Raw genomic sequence first — 19,958 nt, forward strand, 5'->3', positions numbered from 1 at the left:
ATAATTACTAGTATATGCAATTGCCATCAACCTCCAACTAGATCAACCTCTTGTCGCTAAGTAATCGGTTTATTGTCGAAAATTTATTGATTATTTATTGAACAGCTTTCGATTTGTAATCGAAACGTTATCGATTTTTCGAATTGTCATTGAAAATTTTTCGATTTGTTATCAAAAGAAATTGATTTCAAAGCGATTTGATATAAAAAAATATCGGTTTGTAACCAAAAGGCATCGATTTGTTATGTAAAATTTATGAATTTAGTATGAAGATGCTATCGAATTGATAACGAAAAGTAATCAAGTTGTTTTCGCAGCGTTACCAATTTGTTATTGAAATGTTATCGATTTCTTAGCGGAGTGTTAGCAATTTATTATCGGCATGCTATTCTCCGCTCGCCAGCTTTTGCACAACTGTTAGTCATATAACATGCTTCTGTTTTAACCTCTTCCATCCGCACTGAAATACTACTACCCTGAAAGCTAGTTGATATTTTACAAACGATCGCGGTAGTAGCCAAAACCTGAGACGTCCGAAGATCGTAGTAAACATAAGGATGGTCAGAATCAGGTATCAACTGACTTGCGTTTGTTGTTACAAGGATTACCGGGAAAGCAATATCGGGGCAACTAATATGAGCGGAGGTTCGATAGCGGGCGGCCAATGTCATCCTAGTGGCAGTGAGGATTATTGGAGTGAGCAATAACTCGAGAATTACAGCCATTCCCCCTCATTCAAATATTGAGGCCTTGCTGCAAATTGATGTTGAACGTAGTATTTCACTGCGCAGACCCTAGGGCACCTATATCGATTAATGGCAAACATAGATGAGCAAATGCTGTGTATAAGAAAAAGGGTGGCTTCCGCTTCGGATTACATAATTTTGTACAAGTTGCAGACATTTCGGTTAATGCAATGACATTCTGAAAGTATCGAGCAGCCATTACCTCAATCCAAAGCAGTGGACGCTACGAATTGCCTCAACTTACCGCACGGTATACGTGAAATACATACCGATACTTCGCTGAAGAGAGAAAATAAATGTATCACCTCCGAGGAGAAGTACGCATATGTTAGATGTTACTGTGTGCAGGCGCGGAAAGAATCTATTTGACGCTGGAAACAGCAATGGAACTGCAGGCAAGTGGACCATGGAACTGATTCCCGATCTATAGCCATGGTTAGAGCGGCCACATGGGGAGATCGACTTCCATTTGACACAGTTTTTAAGTGGTCATAGCTACTTCCGGGAATATCTCCACAATGGGGAGGGTTGAAAATCGGAATTGCTTATACTGCGGGTTCATAGACGACGCACGCCACAACTTTTTCGACCTAACCCCGGGCTATGTTATCCATTAAATGACCTGCGGAATGTGACAGATGAGACATGGTCAGCAGATATGTAAATAATGTTCTCCTCGCGAAGCGGCAAGATGCTTGCTTAGCGCAATAACGTGTGAGTAGCCAAAGAGCTCACTTATCGTAGGCCGTGGAAGGTTTGGTTTTAATGGGTAGCCCATCAATGGAAGAAGGGATTCCTACACTCGGAGAGGCTCACTTCTACATAGTGAAGCACCGAGGCCTAACAACCCGGTTAGTGCATAAATTTCCTCCTTCCACGTAACAAAAAATATATATAAAATCCTCCAATCCACTTCGCTCGCAAGTATAGGTTTATAAGTTTGTTTCCAAAAAGTTTTCGATTTACTGTAGATTATTTATCCTCAGCACATCGATCTCTTACCAAAAAAGTTGTCGATTTATTATTGATTTATCGATTTTATTGATTATTTATTGATCGATTACTTACTGATCGATTATTTATAGAAAAGTTACATATATTATATAAAAAAGTTATCCATTTGTTATCTAAATGTTATTGATTTCCTATCGAAGTGCTACCATCGGCGTTATAACGATTGGATACCGATGACTCATCTGACACAGTAACAGATACTTTTTACTTTAATATAAAATCGATGATACATCTGTAAGGATTCGATGACTTGGTGATAACTATCTATTAACAAACCGATAATTCGACTGTAATAATTGGCTATGAATGGGAGTCGGTTTGTATATTTCTATGGTCATGTAATTTTTTTTTCGCGACTTTTTGGTGGGTAGTCCCGTACTTATATAAGTCTGTGCACATGCTTAAGTACTTGCGGTCGTTTTCTGGTGCATAAGCTGTTGCAAATTACTTATGTGCATACATTTTTGGCCTCTTACATTCTTTTGGTTATTTATATTCATAATAAATTGGAAATCCTCAAGCTCTTAAAATTTCCAAAGCGCCATAACAATGGCTTTCATACGTGTATAAACATTCTTATTTTATCTTGTAGGCAGCTTTAAATGACGCATAGCTCTTTTGAAATACCGAGACCAACAATTACCAAACTAAACTCTTTCGAGTAACAGCATCTTTTGATCTGTTTAATAATTTATGTGTTTTTCCCCTCAATAAACTTTACTATAAATATTTGTAGCAGTACAAAGCATCGTAGTTGTTGCATCCTTAAGTACGAGTATGTTAGACTCGTAACCGTACTTGCTATCAAGGTATGTTCTAATATCTTGGCATTTAATGTAAATTAATGTTTTTCTATAATGTTGATTTATTTCCGCTTTCACATGCTACATTTATAATAATGTACTTCAAAAAATGTGCGCACTATAAACTTTGCTGTTTTCTTGTTTCTTTGCTTCCACCAGCGGAGTTTCTTTAAGTGCCTAACTTGAGCATTGAGTTGAAAGCGTGTACTTAAAATCATTTTGACTTTCTTAATAGGCCACCTGCCTGCCGGCGGCCTTTCTCACTCAAAGATTGTAAATTACGTTGATATTGAATCTAAAATATTGTGGCGAATATTAGCATCACTATGGCGTTGGTAAATATTCACAGCAACAAAAACAGCAATCACCCACACTTATATACAGGGCAACGAAGAGAATATATTATTTCACATACATATATGTAGTCGGCAACTAAGAGCAGAAGTTGTCACACATACACATGCATATGGCTACAAGAAAAACACAAATTTCAGATATACATGTATATACCTAAATAACCAAGCATGAGACACAACTGTTCTAGAAGACATGTCCGTGAAACGTCTAGACCTTAGGGGAAATATGTGAACGAGGTAACCGAGAGTATAAACGCAGTGCAAGCTGAGGAATCAGTAATCAGTTTGACTTAAACACGCTATTAGTGAAGTATAATTGTAATTGTGAAGTGCTACTCCCAAAGTATTCTAATAAAGACCATTTTGCCATACTAAATGTTGGAGTTATTTATTCCACAGTTCAGTGATTCTAAGGTTAGCAGAAGGTGTATGAGTAATTTCCCGGAATTCGTTACAATTGGTATCAGAAGAGGAATTTTTAAGTAAATTCCGAAGATTTCGAATAAAACTTGAACATGGCAAAGTGAAGTAAATTGAATATTCAGCAACTAAAAAAGGAATTGGAGGACCGCAGATTGAACGCAACCGAAAATATATCCGAACTTCAAGCACGGCTAAGAAATGTTATGGATTCAGAAGGAATCAATGTTGAAGAGTATGTCTTTTATCCTTATAGCGACGAGACAACAACAAAAATGGAGTGAAAAAACGAAATCAAACTTTAACATGATATTGTCTGCAATATCTGCGCAAACATCGACAGTGGCACCTAAACTGCAATTCCAGAAGACATTAATGTCATCCCCACTGGAATCGCAGGAGACACGTATAACATTCAAGCTGGAAGTACAGGAGGACGTAACCGAGAGTATAAAAGCAGCGATGAGGAATCAGTAACCAGTTTGATTTAAACACGATATTAGTGAAGTAGAATTGTAATTGTGAAGTACTACCCCCAAAGTGGTCTAATAAATACCATTTTTCAATACTAAATATTGGAGTTAGCCATTTTAACGTTAGCAGAAGGTGTATAATTATCAGCATTTTCCCAGAATTCGTTATAATTTTCAAATTAATTTTGTGAAATTAGCTAATTAGGATGTGCGATTTTAGAAAGCTTAATTGATAGCTGGGTATAAATATAAACAAGTAAGGACGGGATAACCGCCGGATGTACCGAATACCTCATAACTTTCTTGAATGGAGCTTAACAATAATGTGTTCAAATTTCAAAAATTCATAAAATCTGAGAAATCAGTTGTATGGGATATATATATTATATATACGACCGATCATAACGAATTTTTCAGACACATGCAGCAACACCATTTCTTGAATCGGTATCAGCTTCTGGCTTAGGATTGGGTTCAATACGTTCGCGAAGCAGGAGAGTATAGAGCAATATCGCTGCAAGGATATGCTGGAAAGAACAATTTGTGGGGGGATCCAACAAACTGAATAGGGTTACACTGATTCTACAACAACAACATATTTTCAGGCAACAATATATGCCGTATTTGTGAGCATCTGAAAAATTTTGAAGCTTCTAGCTGTTAAAATGAGGAAGAAACTACTAAACAATCAATCGCATTACCATATATATTGTATATATGGCTGATCTTAACAATTTTGTCAGACAACAATGTATGCCTTTTATGTAATTATCCTGTAAATCAATCCTCTAGCTGTTAAAATGAGAAAAAAATGGCGAACCCCTCTTTTTCAAAACACCGGTCTATGCGGGATATATGCTATAGCGGTGCAATCCGGTCGGCTTCGACAAATAGTCAATCGGACACCCAAATATACCAGCTCCCCAAATTGCATCAAAATATCTCAAAAATTGAGGAGCTAGTTTGCGTTCAAATAGACAGACAGACTGACATGGCTATCGGTATACATCTTATTGGTGGGTAGAGATAGTTCCTTTTCTTTAAGAACTTACAATTTTAAGAGTCGTGGAATATACCATTTCATTTTCATGACGGGTCCAACAGGCGTCAGCACAAAGTACTCACCAAATGTAGCATACAGGTGTACGTCTACGAGATTTATGTTTTTAATTAAAAGTAAACCACAGGATAAATAATAGATTTACCAGAAAAAAATAATCTCGGCAAGTTACGTTTTATTATCGGCCTCTTATCTATAGCGAATTACTATCGTCGACTTTCGATTTGTTTTTGGCCTTTTATCACCAAGTCATCGGCTTCATATTGGTTCCTTATCGGCTTGTTATCTACGGGTTACAGAAGTGTCAACGATTTTATATAGAAGTTTCGCCGGTATCTGATTCATAACCCACTGATGAGTCGATATCCTTTTCTATAACAAATCGATAACTTTTTACTAACATACCGATAGCTTTTCGATGAATTTTTGATAAAAATAGATCATTTTTCGGCAGCCTACCCATAGAAAATCGATAACTTTTCGATAACAAATCGACAAATTTGGTAATACTTCGATAGAAAATCGATAATTTTTCGATAACAAATCGACAAATTTGGTAATACTTCGATAGAAAATCGATAATTTTTTGATAACAAATATATAACTGATAAAAAATTGAGAACTTTTCGATAAATAATGTACAATTCTCGACAAAACTTCGATGGCAAATCGTTAGTACATTGATAAATTCTCGATAGTAAATCAGTAAATTTTCGGTAAATAATCGACGACTTATCTATAATGAATCTATAAATTTGCGATAACAAGTATATAACTTAAAAAAACAGTAAATTTTCTATATAATAATGGACAAATTGCCGATAAATGTGTAAAACTCCGATTACAAACTACAAATCTATACTTTTTTGGATAATATATCGATACGCTTTCAATAAATTTTCGATTATAAAGCAATAAATTTTCTTAACAAAGCGAAATCCGCCCGATTAAAATTTGTAACCTTTTTTATGAACAGCAGCTTAATAACACTTCGATACAAATCGAAAACACGTATATTTCCTTTCGATTACTCAATAACTTGTCGATTGGAAACGTATAACAAGCCAATATTCCGTCGATATTAAAATGTTGCAACATTGATAGCACGGTTGGTTGTACAGGTATAAAGTAATCGAGATAGATATAGACTTCCATATATCAAAATAATCAGTATCGAAAAAAAATTTGATTGAGCCATGTTTGTCCGTCCGTCCGTCCGCCCGTTAGCACGATAACTTCAGTAAATATTGAGATATCTTTACGAAATTTGGTACACTAGCTTACCTGGACCCAGAATAGACTGGTAGTGAAAATGAGCGAAATCGGATGATAACCACGCCCAATTTTTATATATATAATATTTTGGAAAACACAAAAAACCTGATAATTTAGTAAGAAAATACACCTAGAATGTTGAAATTTGACATGTAGACTGATATTGAGACTCGTGATAAAAATATAAAAAAAATGTTTAAAATGGGCGTGGCACCGCCCACTTGTGATAAAATCAATATTATAAATATTATTAATCATAAATCAAAAACCGTTAAACCTATCGTAACAAAATTCGGCAGAGAGGTTGCCTTTACTATAACGAAATCGGTTAAGGACCACGCCCACCTTTATGTAAAAGATTTTTTAAATAATACGAATAAAATAAGCTATATATTTACAAAAAGAGCTTTATATCAATGGTATTTCATTTCCCAAGTGGATTTATAACAAGAAATAGGAAAAACTTCAAATTTAAAAAAATGGGCGTATCACCGCCCCTTTTATGACTAAGCCATTTTCTATGTTTCGGGAGCCATAACTCGAAGAAAAATTAACGGATCGTAATAAAATTGGATACACAAATATTTCCTATAGCAGGAAATATTTCTAGGAAAAATGGATGAAATCGATAAAAGCCCACGCCCACTTTTATATAAAAGTTTTTTAAAAGGGTCGTAGACGAAAATAATAAGCTATATCTTAGCAAAAAAGAGCTTTATGTCAATAGAATTTTACTTTCTAAATTTAGTTATAACACTAAATTGGAAAACACTAAAATTTTTGAAAATGGGTGTGGCACCGCCCCTTTTATGACTAAGCAATTTTCTATATTTTGGGAGCCATAACTCGAAGAAAAATTAACATATCGTAATGAAATTTTTCTTCATATTTTCCTTATAGCTGAAAATATTTCTAGTAAAAATGGACGGGATTGGTTAAAGACCACAGCAACTTAGATATAAAACAAGTTTAAAAGGTTCGTGGACTAGAATAATAAGCAATAACTTAGCAGAAAATAGTTTTGAAATGATATTTTACTTAGCGAGTTTTACTGTAAGAGGAAATGGGGACACATTTTTTTAAACGGGCGGTGCCGCGTGTTATGTAGAAAACTATTTTATCTGAAATGAAATGTACAATTGAAGTTCACGCTGAGTATATAATGTTCGGTTACACCCGAACTTAGACACCTTTACTTGTTTTCTTTCATTTTGTAGGCCAATAATATCGGCAGTTAAAAAGAGAGAGTTTGTATGACGAGCACACTGAAGAGGAAGTCTTTGCTGGCATTTGTATTAAGTGGATACCTTACGCACAATTTACATAATAGTTAATAAAACCACCTTCATTATTAATGTACCAAATAAATATCCTAAATATACCAATTAATATACTTTTCTTAAGGATTCACTTATTAACAAGAATGCAGCTGTTACGCTTTAGTCATCTTAAATCTTTTTCAGTTGGCGAAATGAGGTTACAGCACCTTTCTCCACCTTTTACCTCAAGGCAATATTTGTTGTTGCTTTTCTTATAAACGGGTTACAATTACCTTAATTTATGTAATATATAAGCTTGTTAGCGCAGATTCAGACAATTATATCGTTAGCTTAATGTGAAATTATGCTAAGTCACTTTTTACAAATTTTACAGGAGAGGAAAAAAATTAATAATTTTTGAAATAACCATTTTTTTCAAAATTTTGAATGAGGATAACTTAGGTGCAATACTTTTGAGTGTAGAAGCCTTGGAAAAGATAAATAAAAATCATGTATGCTAACCCAGCATCTATTTTATGACTTAGCACAATTTCCGCACTCAAAACAAATTTTTTCTCCCGACTTAGCACTTTTTACTCAATATATTTCCCCATCACTCCTCCCCTTTAATGATTGAAGGATAACACTTAAACTATATATTTCACAAAAAATACTATTTATTTGTCAAACTATTTCTAATGGTTCTGATCTGGACTCTTTTGCCGGATGGTGCGCAGACAATAATTTATTTTTAAATTCAAACAAATGCTGCGCTGTCTCTTATTCCAAAAAGACAACTGCCACATACTTTATCTAAAAACTAAATTCTAAATCTCTGTTGTCAAGAGAGTAAGGACTTGTGTGTAATTTTTGACTTCAAACTCTCTTTGTCTAGTCACATTGACTTCATTGTTTCAAAATTTGTTGCAATGGTTGGGTTCAGTAGACGTAACACAGGTGACTTTAAGGACCCTATGACGTTGAAGGCACTTTATATATCCTTGGTCAGAAGAGGTCTTGAATATTACTCAATAATGTGGAATCATTTCTATGAATCTAACTCCTTTAAAATTGAGAAAGTTCAAAAAATGTAAAAAAAATTGCTTTACGTATGCTTCACTGGCCAGAAGGCCTCCCTTCATATACCAGCAGGCACAAATTGCTTGGTCTTCAGGCTTTGCAGAAGAAATTTTATCTCAATCATGCTTGCCTATAATGTAATCAACTTTAGTACGAATTACTCTGATTTATCTAATTTGTTCAATCCATATATTCCACTGCGTGATCTTCGGCCTAATAGATTATTTATCGAAATATGTAACTCATAAAACGAATTAAGCTATGTATGAACCTATAACTAGGACTCTACATCTGGCAAATCGATTGATCGAAATAACACTACTATTAATTTTAATAAATAATAAATTTAATAAATAAGGCCTAGAAGGTTTAATGTGGTCATATAAATCGTTCCCGAGATGGTCGGGCTAGTACCTTAATAGTACTTTGTTTCCTGAACGTACCGGATCTATATCCGGCAAAGGACCATCAACATCGGTAACACTCCCCAAAGCCTTCGGGTAGTATCTTTATCGTTAATACAACAACAACAAAGCATGCGTGCACATAGAAATGACTAGTAATTCAGATTGATATTATTGGCAGGTTGACTTAGCACATTTTTTTTTTAACAGCTGACGACTTAGCATATTTAAACATCATTGCCCACAGCACGTAAAAATGAAAAATTAATTTTTTTTTTGATCGATGTATTTTGAATACATGTTTAAAACTGCATTAAAAACAATTTTTCCAAAAAAGAGACTTAGCACATTTTCACATTAAGCTAACGATATTTTATATGTATTTGTGTATGCATGTGTATGTTGACTAGGTGTGTGACTTTTTATAAGCTTTTATTTACTTTCACTTTTGTTGTCTGTAATGGAATCTTGCAAGTTAAATTTGATACACTTCCCGGTGTCCGATTGAGCTGAAATTTTGCACACATGTATAACTCCGATGACAATGCAATATTACTTTGTTAGAATTCGATAAATTAATCGATAACACAGTTATCGGTAAAGATTTGTATTTACTTTGGCATAACAGCCTAAGTCCCATACAAACACGCCGGTACCTATCCGTGGATTGTGATATTTGGACGTGGTGAATCACGTGTCACGCGTGGTGAATCTCATCGCTTGCGAAAAGCGGAGACACAACCCTCTGTTGTATTTCTGTGTATAACCAACATAGCTGAATTTTTAAGGCTGTTTAACCCTGTAATCTTTTCTGTAATTTATTTTGCTTTTGGAAAAATACCTATTTGAAAAAAGCTGGCTGAAAAATATTGGCATAACAGCTTAAGTTAAATCAAGAATGGAAAATCTTTGGAAAATTTGAGCAGATGTGGCAATTTCGCGCGTCCGTTGAACGAAATATTGACAATCTGCTGATCATCGCTAAGAAATTAGCGACATTCCATCAACTAAGCAGCACTTTAGCAATACTACTGTTATTATTTGGCCGCTCAAACACACAAATATTAATTGTGCATTAAATCTAAAATATACAAATACACCATAATAATTTACACGGCCAAAGCCATAATAATTCACACGGGTCATCAATTCTTTCTCTGATTCAAAATCTGAACTACCAGCGCTACCGTCAACAGCTCAGTGTCATCACTGCCAGTAGCGCCAATAACACCAAACTCGTGCCTGACACACAAAAGTCGTTTCACTCAATAGCGCAAGTAAAATGTACTACGCACTCACTACTAAGAAGCGTCAAAAATTCGCTTGGAGTAATTTCGTCAATGAGCTACCATTGAGCTGGCACCGCATTGGCGCTGGCGCCATGCAATTTACATCACTAAAATTGCGCAAATGCACAGGCTCATGACTTCAATACTTATATTTACAATGCTTTAAACTTTAAATACACCTCTGAAGTTGCTGCGCATAAAATGTGTACTAATAAATTCCAATACGCATTATACGCAGATGTAACTGATATATGTGTTTTTGTTTCACCCCCTATACTTATATTTAAAGCTTTTATAAGAACAAGCTTCTATTACTTGTTAATAAAACGAACTAAAAAGTAAAAAATAAAATTAAAGAAAAAAAAACTTTTTTAAAAACAATTAGGACTGTGATATAAACTGTAAGATTTAATAATTTAGGTGTAAAGTTTTAATGTTAAAAATATATAATTATGTACAATATAGAATTTTTTTGTCGCAGACGAAAAAGCCTAATTATCGTTTAAGCTTACAATGAACTTATAAAGTGTTATATTTCTTTAGAGTCAATTTATTGTTTACTTTTTAGTTAATTTTATTAACCAAAATAATAAAAGCTTATTTTTAAAAAAGTTTTTTTTTCTTTAATTTTATTTAAACAATGAAATCTCACAACAGCCAAACTACGGATAGGAGGGTTGTTATTTATTCACAAATAAATGAATCATGCTTGACGCCTTCGGCTATATAGGCCGACTCTATCTTTTTACAACTTCAAACTAGTAACTCTTTTATATTTATACCGCGTTTTTAAGTATTCTGCTTTTGAGGGAGGTTTTATATTATTTCTACCAAATTTAGTAAATTTAAAGAATTAAATAAAGTATGCCAATAACATTATCAATCGAAAAGTATTTAACAAAAATAGTGTAACGATTCTTAGGGAGTTTCTGATAATTATGCACCTTCTGCTAACGTTCGAATCGCTGAACTGTCGAACAAATAACTCCAATATTCAGTATTGCAAAATGGTCTTTATTTAGACTACTTTGGGATTAATACTTTACAATTATACTTCACTAATAGCGTGTTTAAATCAAACTGATTACTGTGTCTCCGGTAACGCTGTTTTTATACTCTCTGTTACCTTTTTCGCATATTTCTCCTAAGGTATAGACGTTTCACAAACATGCCTTCTAGAACATATGTCTAAAGTTAATGTTTCTCTTCTTGTCATATGTGTGTGTACGTGTGAGTAACAACTTCTAATCTTAGCTACCGGCTAAACGGAGTTAGAAAATGCAGAACAGGTCGTGTTCCACCCCGCCCGTTTCCGCGAGGAAACCTTTGCCTTGAATAGAGTCTTTGGAGAGTAACCTATCACGAGAAATTTAGTATCACAAATGTGCAAAATGAAAGAGTTCTGAGCTGCAGTGAGCAAAATCGCATTACAGTCATGACACGCCTGATGGATGCTGAGAGGGAGCGCAGAGAAAAGCGCATGCGAAGCAGTGGCGATTAAATCAACATTCAGAGCAAATAGCGGGAACCTGGACGCAGGGACAACAGTAGGCTCTTAAAAAATGAGAAATATGGAACGCCACCCTGAAGTAATATGAAAGTGGTAACGGAGTGCGCGACGGTTCCAAAATGGGGCTCTTTTTTAGCCTAAAAACACACGGTTGCTGCGACGGCAGCAATTATGGTGCATTAGGCATTTTCAGCCCTCCAGCAAAAAAACAAACAAAAAATCTGCCGGCTACATATATGTATGTATGTGAAATAATCTCTCTGCATCAAGCTGCTGGTTATGTGTATGGAATATTATTCGTTGCCTTGTATATAAGTGTGGCTGCTTCCTGTTTTTGTTGTTGGGATTATTTACTAACAGCATAGTGATGCTAATATTCGCCACAACAGCATTATCTTATCCTAATATATTTATCTAATATATTTATTTCTACAAGGATCTGTTCTGCTTGGCAATGGCTCTACCGGTTCGGATAAAATTCACGGTATAGTATACATTTTTTTCATATGCTATGGCGCTCTGCTACTGAGGATGTTTCTTCAAGCTAGCCACCTAATTAATAAATTGTCAGAATAAGATTATCAAACTGGGTATCCAAACGAAGAGTACTTACCTTCGTATTTCTAAGTAAAATGAAGATGAAAATTTTTAAACATTTTGTTTATATAAATGGATCAAAACACTACGGACTCATTCAGTCGATGTGAGGTCCTCATGAACCGGCCAGTTCAACCTAATGTAACTACCGTCATCTGGTTCTGGACTACGTGTGTGATACCTACATTAAGTTTGTAGCTAAATGTTTTCTTCCTCGTATTATATATCGCTATTCGATCGCAACAGTTACGGATAGTAACTTCAAGGGAAATATTGCGATTGAGTCGTATCCGTGCGTCGCTGTCGATGGTAGCATGTCATACACACCAAATGTACTAAGCTAAGCTGTGGGGTTGTGGAAGGGGTCTATGCAAAGGACCAAGACCTCCTACACTCTTTCGGACTACACGAGTAGTGTAATGTGTTCCTGTAAGAAGTATCAGCCGCATTTTGGATAAGCAAATACTCTTCCCGACAAAGTAATCTTTATTTTTAGTGACAGCCAAACGCCAAGCTAATTCCTTTGCTCTTACTCATTCAACTATGAAGTAACAATAAACAGTCGGCGATCTCTTCAGGAGATATCTCAACGGAAACATTTATGCGTCATGTGTGTACTTGGCCCAAGGGCATTGAGGGACACTTTATTTAGACAAGCTTGGGGCGAAGCGCGCCAAGGCAGATTCTTCCTGATCACAAACGCTAAGTACACCCTTTGGCAACTAATGCTTACAGAGTACATCCAACGAACTTCAGGGTGTCGGATATCTAAGTAAACCTGGCCAAATATAATCTTAAAAAATCCTGTCATGCTTACACCCTAAATACTGATACAAATTGTATACTTGTAGTAGTACTAACTGCGCACGGTCTTACTGATAGGCATGCAGAAAAACTACGAGAGTCCTATCGTCGACGCTGTAGGAGTTGTTAAAACTACCAAGAGAAAAAAGTGGTAGATCACCACATCTGCTTGACGAGAAGTGACGCTATGTGGGAGCTTCCTTTCTGTATAATCTACACCAGTTCGTGGAGTATGACATCAATGACTTGATATCCTTTATTCAAACCCCAAACTAAGTGTAAGGTCTCACGTTGGCAGCTTAACGAGAAGTTGAATCAGTTGCAAAATGCCGCATGCTCTCTATGTGTTTTCTAAATATCTCTATTTCTGCTCTCGTCTAAAAGAATTTGCACCCTAGTATCGCTTTTTAATAGAACTCTAAGCTATGGTCAAAGTTTCGAGTATCTATCTCATTGGAAAGTTACTTATAATCAAAAATATCACATTTCCGGCGCCATCTAGTGACATTTTACCCTTTAAGGCACATTGCTTTCTGCTTTTGAAGTAGGCTTTAAATTTCAGGACTCTAGCTCTACGGAAAATTACTCCAAAAATCAGAAATCAATTTTGTACTGAAATGCGTGGACAAATGTAAAACCGACTTTATATGAAGGAAGCTTTGGCTCAAGCCAATTTGATTTACTTTAGTACTTAGATAGTGTATTACCTAAGCCTATCTGAGTAGGTGTTGCTATTGAGAAGGTTTTTGAAAGGTTGCCACCTATTTAAAATTTAAAAGAATTTTGATATGACAATATGGGTATCAAAATAAAAGTAATTCATGCCGTATTTTTACAGAAATATTTCTGTGCGAGTTGCCGTTCAGGGTAACCCACCTCATTCTATCAAGGTCCCTACGCATTTGAATTTTTTTAAAAATATGAATGCCAAAATGAGTGCCAGACGAAAGGTTATTTATGCAGTATTTCTGTAGATACATTGTTAGGAACAGATACCATCTAGCGTATATTATTATATTTATTCGTTTGTCTTCAAATACTATCTCGAAAGCAGCTTGATCGATTTGAATAAAATTTGGTATATAATTATGTAAGTAATACGCTACATTCTAAGCTATCTTATTTAGCTGCGTATTTGTTTTTAGCAAGGCTGCCACGTAGTTGAAAATGAAAAAATATGAGTTATGCGTATAAACTTAAGTTTATCATACAGTTTCCTAATACAAAATTTTGAGCAGGGTTGCCACCTATTATTGATTATGAATAATGTCCACCGTAAAGCTATGGAGTTTCTGTGACAAAGTAAAGTCACACCAAGTAAAGCTTGGTCACCCTGGTACTCTTTTACATTTACATAAAATAGCACCTTCAATCAATTTACTCTATAGAACTTAGGCATACCCCTAATATCATGGTACTGAAGTATATAGTTTGCTTACTCAAACGAAACATATAATGGCTGTGTGCGAGTTTGCCTAAATTGCTACCTAAATAAATCAAAAATCTAAATCACTGGAAACTGTTGGCAACCCAGTGCAAAATAAAAAAAAATAGAATTTTTTTGAGCATACTTTACAACCTAAATTGAAAAGTCAAGTTTTAAAAATAACAAAATTTTTGATTTTTCTTCAATTTGGTTTTTCACTTTTGAATGCATGTGAAATGCGCATCTGCATACAAATGTAGTAGTTACTATATAGCTAAGGCCGCGATGGTTAGTGATGTGGTAAATGTGGTGATCGATTGATAAATACGGTGTCAATTAGTTGAGTTTTTGCGGTGAAATCAAATCGTCACACGATGATGGCAAGGAATGTGGATCAAAGTCTGCGCAAATTTTTCAGAAATGGTCACTTTCTGGCCAAAAATGTGTAAATAGAGACATGCTTAATGTTAGCCACTTCATTTTACCCTAGATAGCGACAGATCTTCTCAAGATGTGATCCAATACGGTCGGCGAAAAAGGCCCTACAAGTTGAATCAGATGCATTTTCATGTATTGCTATCCTGGGAAAATGAACTCCTACTTTGAACCCTTCATACACATAGACTAAGTCCATTTAAAGCATGCATATCTCCAGATTGTAAATCCAACACAAGTTTCAATGTGTAATTTTTATACTCAGTTGAGCAGAGCTCACAGAGTATATTAACTTTGATTGGATAACGGTTGGTTGTACAGGTATAAAGGAATCGAGATAGATATAGACTACCATATATCAAAATCATCAGGATCGAAAAAAAATTTTATTGAGCCATGTCCGTCCGTCCGTCCGTCTGTCCGTTAACACGATAACTTGAGTAAATTTTTACGTATCTTGATGAAATTTGGTATGTAGGTTCCTGAGCACTCATCTCAGATCGCTATTTAAAATGAACAATATCGGACTATAACCACGCCCACTTTTTCGATATCGAAAATTTCGAAAAACCGGAAAAGTGCGATAATTCATTATCAAACACGGATAAAGCGATGAAACTTGGTAGGTAAGTTGAACTGATGACGGTGAATAGAAAATTAGTAAAACATTGGACATCGGGTGTGGCACCGCCCACTTTTAAAAGAAGGTAATTTAAAATTTTGCAAGCTGTAATTTGGCAGTCGTTGAAGATATCATGATGAAATATGGCAAGAACGTCACTCCTATTACTATATGTATGGTTAATAAAAATTAGCAAAATCGGAGAACGGCCACGCCCACTTTTAAAAAAATTTTTTTTTTAAGTCAAATTTTAACAAAAAATTTAATATCTTTACAGTATATAAGTAAATTATGTCAATATTCAACTCCAGTAATGATATGGTGCAACAAAATTCAAAAATAAAAGAAAATTTCAAAATGGGCGTGGCTCCGCCCTCTTTCATTTAATTTGTCTAGGATACTTTTAATGCCATAAGTCGAACAAAAATTTACCAATCCTTGTGAAATTTGGTAGGGGCTTAGATTCTGGGACAATAACTTATTTCTGTGAAAAAGGGCGAAATCGGTTGAAGCCACGCCCAGTTTTTATACACAGTCGACCGTCTGTCCTTCCGCTCGGCCGTTAACACGATAAATTGAGCAAAAATCAATATATCTTTACTAAACTCAGTTCACGTACTTATCTGAACTCACCTTGTATTGGTGTAAAAAAGGGCCGAAATCCGAATATGACCACGCCCACTTTTTCGATATCGAAAATTACCAAAAACGAAAAAAATGCTATAATTCTATATCAAATACGAAAAAAGGGATGAAACATGGTATTTGGATTGGTTTATTGATGCAAAATACAACTTTAGAAAACAACTTTGTAAAATGGGTGTGACACCTACGATATTAAGTAGAATGAAATGAAAAATAAAGGCGAAATAAAAAACCCTTGAAATCTTGGCAGGAATACTGTTCGTGGTATTATATATATAAATAAATTAGCGGTATCCCACAGATGATGTTCTGGGTCACCCTGGTCCACATTTTGGTCGATATCTGGAAAACGCCTTCACATATACAACTACCACCACTCCCTTTTAAAGGCCTCATTAATACCTTTAATTTGATACCCATATCGTACAAACACATTCTAGAGTCACCCCTGGTCCACCTTTATGGCGATATTTCGAAAAGGCGTCCACCTATAGAACTAAGGCCCACTCCCTTTTAAAATGCTCATTAACCCCTTTCATTTGATACCCATATCGTACAAACAAATTCTAGGGTCACCCCTGGTCCACCTTTATGGCGATATCTCGAAAAGGCGACCACCTATACAACTGCCACCACTCCCTTTTAAAACCCACAGTAATACCTTTAATTTGATACCCATATCCTACAAACACATTCTAGAGTCACCCCTGGTCCACCTTTATGGCGATATCTCGAAAAGGCGCCCACCTATACAACTACCACCACTCCCTTTTAAAATGCTCATTAATACCTTTAATTTGATACCCATATCCTACAAACACATTCTAGAGTCACCCCTGGTCCACCTTTATGGCGATATCTCGAAAAGGCGCCCACCTATACAACTACCACCACTCCCTTTTAAAATGCTCATTAATACCTTTAATTTGATACCCATATCGTACAAACACATTCAAGAGTCACCCCTGGTCCATCTTTATGGCGATATCTCGAAAAGGCGACCACCTATACAACTACCACCACTCCCTTTTAAAATGCTCATTACCCCCTTTCATTTGATACCCATATCGTACAAACAAATTCTAGGTTCACCCCTGGTCCACCTTTATGGCGATTTCTCGAAACGGCGTCCACCTATACAACTACCACCACTCCCTTTTAAAACCCTCATTAATACCTTTAATTTGATACCCATATCCTACAAACACATTCTAGAGTCACCCCTGGTCCACCTTTATGGCGATATCTCGAAAAGGCGCCCACCTATATAACTAAGCCCCACACCCTTTTAAAATACTCATTAAAACCTTTCTTTTGATACCCATATTGTACAGACGCATTCTAGAGTCACCCCTGGTCCACCTTTATGCCGATATCTCGAAAAGGCGACCACCTATACAACTACCACCACTCCCTTTTAAAACCCTCATTAATACCTTTAATTTGATACCCATATCCTACAAACATATTCTAGAGTCACCTCTGGTCCACCTTTATGGCGATATCTCGAAAAGGCGTCACCTATAGAACTAAGCCCCACGCCCTTTTAAAATACTCATTAAAACCTTTCGTTTGATACCCATATTGTACAGACGCATTCTAGAGTCACCCCTGGTCCACCTTTATGCCGATATCTCGAAAAGGCGACCACCTATACAACTACCACCACTCCCTTTTAAAACCCTCATTAATACCTTTAATTTGATACCCATATCCTACAAACATATTCTAGAGTCACCTCTGGTCCACCTTTATGGCGATATCTCGAAAAGGCGTCCACCTATATAACTAAGCCCCACGCCCTTTTAAAATACTCATTAAAACCTTTCGTTTGATACCCATATCGTACAAACAAATTCTAGGTTCACCCCTGGTCCACCTTTATGGCGATTTCTCGAAACGGCGTCCACCTATACAACTACCACCACTCCCTTTTAAAACCCTCATTAATACCTTTAATTTGATACCCATATCGTACAAACACATTCTAGAGTCACCCCTGGTCCACCTTTATGGCGATATCTCGAAAAGGCGCCCACCTATATAACTAAGCCCCACACCCTTTTAAAATACTCATTAAAACCTTTCGTTTGATACCCATATTGTACAGACGCATTCTAGAGTCACCCCTGGTCCACCTTTATGCCGATATCGCGAAAAGGCGACCACCTATACAACTACCACCACTCCCTTTTAAAACCCTCATTAATACCTTTAATTTGATACCCATATCCTACAAACACATTCTAGAGTCACCCCTGGTCCACCTTTATGGCGATATCTCCAAAAGGCGTCCACCTATAGAAATAAGGGCCACTCCCTTTTAAAATACTCATTAGTACCTTTAATTTGATACCCATATCGTATAAACGCATTCTAGAGTCACCCCTGGTCCACCTTTATGCCGATATCTCGAAAAGGCGACCACCTATACAACTACCACCACTCCCTTTTAAAACCCTCATTAATACCTTTAATTTGATACCCATATCCTACAAACACATTCTAGAGTCACCTCTGGTCCAACTTTATGGCGATATCTCGAAAAGGCGTCCACCTATAGAACTAAGCCCCACGCCCTTTTAAAATACTCATTAACACCTTTCGTTTGATACCCATATCGTACAAACGCATTCTAGAGTCACCCCTGGTCCACCTTAATGGCGATATCTCGAAACGGCATCCACCTATAGAACTATGGCCCACTCCCTTTTAAAATGTTCATTAACCCCTTTCATTTGATACCCATATCGTACAAACAAATTCTAGGGTCACCCCTGGTCCACCGTTATGGCGATATCCCTAAATGGCGTCCACCTATAGAACTCTGGCTCACTCCCTCATAAAATACTCTTTAATACCTTTCATTTGATACACATGTCATACAAACACATTCCAGGATTACCCCCGGTTCATTTTCCTACATGGTTATTTTCCCTTATGTTGTCACCATAGCTCTCAACTGAGTATGTAATGTTCGGTTGCACCCGAACTTAACCTTCCTTACTTGTTTGTGTTAATTTCCAAGCTTAAATAATTTAGATTGTCAAATGTACTCGCACAGTTTTGACAGCTTTGTACCTAAATTGTAGCAGTGCTGGAAATTTGCATTGGAATATTAATTTAGGTACCTAAAATTTAGGCTACCTCACACCCAGCATTATTCTACAATTTAATATGTTAGTAAAGTGAACAAGAAAAGGAAAAGGCACGTGTTTCGAATTGGGTTTCTCTAGCCGAAAGCTAAATCCAAATCATGTTATTGTGCAGGCCTAAAATATTTACTCACAGTGAAGAAAGAATTAAGGAAGGCAGATAAAAAGCACATAATGGGCAGAGCGCACTTTGATTCCAATTTAGAGATGTGTGCTTCTCCGACCATATTTTGCATAGAAGTTGAACTATGCTTTATACTAACTCTTTGTCTCCATTTTTAAACATCTCGTGTAATCTGTTGTTACACGGCGCCTTGATATTTTTTTGTCTAGATATTGATATGCTTACTTTGTCAATTGCTGCCGCCATAAGTTAAGAAAACTCTGTATGTTATATATTAGGTCTCAATTTGTAATCCTTTGAAATTTCAATCTGTTTTGAAACTTCCCGTAATTGTCCGAGGGGACTTTTCTGCACATTATTCCGATTAGCTAGCATCTTAACCTCTTCGCACCTAAACCGTTCTTCGTCGGTGCCACCTAGGGACAGTTTTTCCTCCCTTTTGTATTGCCAACTGGTTTCAA

The 19,958-nt window shown here is 36.1% G+C and overlaps 1 protein-coding gene across 1 annotated transcript in view; it reads right to left on the minus strand.

Annotated features, from left to right (window-relative positions):
* CapaR (Capability receptor) overlaps window positions 1–19,958 on the minus strand; it is a 526,950-nt gene that overhangs the window by 354,123 nt on the left and 152,869 nt on the right. The window lies entirely within an intron of this gene.

Source organism: Eurosta solidaginis, chromosome 5 (genome assembly GCF_040869045.1).
Source record: "Eurosta solidaginis isolate ZX-2024a chromosome 5, ASM4086904v1, whole genome shotgun sequence".
Classification (NCBI taxonomy): Eukaryota; Metazoa; Arthropoda; class Insecta; order Diptera; family Tephritidae; genus Eurosta; species Eurosta solidaginis.